This window comes from Lipotes vexillifer, unplaced genomic scaffold (assembly GCF_000442215.2).
Source record: "Lipotes vexillifer unplaced genomic scaffold, Lipotes_vexillifer_v1.1 scaffold524, whole genome shotgun sequence".
NCBI classification, from domain to species: Eukaryota; Metazoa; Chordata; class Mammalia; order Artiodactyla; family Lipotidae; genus Lipotes; species Lipotes vexillifer.
Genome location: NW_006774722.1, coordinates 514,889 through 517,693, shown reverse-complemented (window position 1 = coordinate 517,693; position 2,805 = coordinate 514,889).

The window sequence follows — 2,805 nt, the reverse complement described above, 5'->3', positions numbered from 1 at the left end:
TGGGGCTGGGGGGGGGGGGGGGGGGGGGGGGCGTTTTACAGCACTCCCCTTTATAAAAATGCCCTTAAATTTGATTTTAATATTTTTTAACAGAGGAAAAGAGAGACTTTGAGAGACTGAGGTAATTTGAAGGGAGAGGTGTTTAAACAGAAGGGAGAACTTTTCAGCTGGGAGGCGATAGGATTTCTAAAGGGACCTCACACCTAAGCTGTGAACCTCTGCGCAGCCAGAGTTCTCACGTGTAAAATGAGAGGTTCAGCTGAACCCCCAATCCCACCCCCACAGGACCAAATCACCCCAGGGCCACAATTCAAATGCCCCCTGGGTCAGGCAGGTGCAAAATGGGCGAGTAGAGAAAGGCAGGAACCGCATTTTCACGTGAACATTCCTCTTGATTCTTACATATTAGGAGCTAATTTGCAGTTTTCAGAAACAATCCCATTTGCTGGAAAATGCCGTCTGCAGCTAGATTTGCCTGTGAGCCCCCATCTCCCATCTCAGCTGCTCTGGGTTCCCTCTTGGTTCTCCTCAGAGCAGTGTGTCCCCCCGAGGCTTTCCAGGACCCAGAATAGCTAGGAGCAGGCTCTTTTACAGGACTCTGATAGCACAGGTCTGAGGAGCTCCAGGGCCAGGCCGGTGCTGGGCTTGGAATCCTTATCGGCCTTTATCATCCAGCTCTGAGCCACTGGACTCGGGGTGCCTGGAAGCATTCGAGAAGCCCAGGAATGTTACCACTGGCGACATCTGCTGAGTCCAGGCAGCCCATGGAAGGTAAAAATAGGACATCAGCCGGCAGGCTGCAGGGGAAGCAGGTTCCTCCATCTATTCTGCCAGAGCCTCAGGGGCCCATTTCCCTAACATTTGCATGGCAGTTGTCTGGGTTCACAGTCAAAGTGCATGCAAATCCAAGTTCTGTGCCCCAACTTAACTCTTGATGGATGCAGTTCCCAGGACAGCCCTGACCCGAGATGCCTGGGGAGAGAAGGAGCAGATGTTCTTTCATCCCCCAAATCCATACTAAGCACCTACTATGTGCAGGCAATGTGCTAGGGGCTGGGTACTAGAGTGAGAGGCCAGCCCAGCCCCCTTGGGGCTTCCAGTCAAAGGGGACAGATCAACCACGTGCCTAATATGTTAACTGGGGATGGATGTGAAGTGTGAGGGTGATGCCTAAAGCAGGATTGTGCGAGAATGTTCTTAGCAGCTTTATTTATAAGAGCCCCAAACTAGAAATAATCCAAATGCCCATCAACAGGGAATGGGGAAACAAAGGGTCGTGTATCTGATGGTGGAATATTCCCAGTCGCTGAGGACAGATGAGGCACCAGCCACAGGGATGCATCTCCATGTGAGAAGGAGACCAGACCAGGAGAACACACTGTGTGCTTCCATGCTTAGATCATTCGAAGACAGGAAGAGTCTGTGATGTGTGGAGTTGCAGATAAGGACAGTGGTAACCCCAGGGTGGGACAGTGGGACCAGAGGGGCACGAGGAAGCTTCTGGGGTCACGTCCTCTTTCCGGATGTGATTACCGGTTACCCTCCTGTGTTCCCTTTGTGAAGATCCATGCATCTGGTCGGTTAAGATTTGTGCACTTTTCTGTTTGTATATTTTACACCTCAATAAATAGTTTACAGAGGGAAGTGGAGGGGGGGTCCAGGAAGTAGGGGTGCAGGTAAAACACAGGACGCCCAGTTAAATTTGAATTTCGGATAAACAAGGCATCATTTTTTAGCAGAAGTAGGTCCTGAATATTGCTGGACCCACCAGGCATGTTACTGGGAACCAGAGCCCCAAGAAGTGGGATCCCTCCGTCACCTCTCACGGCCTCGGGTGGAGGTTTGTAAATAGCACATCTGCTCCCCAGATGGGCCGCATCGGGCTGCTGCCCAGCATGAACCCCAGGGCTCTGGGGACTCCCCAGGGCAGCTCAGCTCTGCACCAAGACCTGGAACTTGGGGTCAGGAAGTGGAAAACACAAGCAAGCCCCCCACAAGGACCTCCCTGTGTCCAAATGAAAATACAAAACGGGAACAATGTCAGAGCTGGACTCTTTGGAGTCTAATAGGTAACGGCCGCGATGCAGTTCCTGAGTGTTCAGCAAACATTATGAGCCTCTGGTTTGATCAGCAGCAGCACTGATTGAATGCTGACTGTGATTCCAGCACTTAACCCAGAGGAGATGCTTTGTAAAAAAAAAGTCAGTTGCCTGAATGAGCTCTCCCGTTGCTACAGCAACCCTCCGGGGGGGCTGCCCCGGGAGGCTTGCTGGGTGCTGATCTGATGCAGCATGTCTGGGGTGGGCCCGAGGTGCGGCCCTTGTATGAAGTGCACGAACCCTTGCGCTCGACGGCCTCCGGGGCTGCCCGTGGCCTTGAGGTGCTTATGGTCGAGAACAGAGATAAAAAGGACACACAGCACAGGATCTACTGTACTACGTTCTTTCACCTTTTCCGCATGCTGGAAAGTTTACATAATAAAGATTAAGTGGCAGTCAGAGGCAGCACATACATGAAGTCTTCAGTTTGAAAATTCAAATTGGTAAAAACTCCAGCCCCCAGGCCGCCATCTGTCTGTGTAAGTCACGGTTATGGCGCCAGGGCCGGGTTTAAGGTGAGACAAATAAGGCAGGATGGTGCCAGCACAGGGCTGCAGCCTGTGTTAAACATTTTCATATTTTGTACATCATGGATGTTTTTTGGCATTGGTATTTTTTACTTTGGCATCGTATTTATCTTGATGACAGCGTTTTCTGTGAGCAGGGCCATGCCTCACTCGTCTCACCTTAGCCCCAGCCCTGCTAG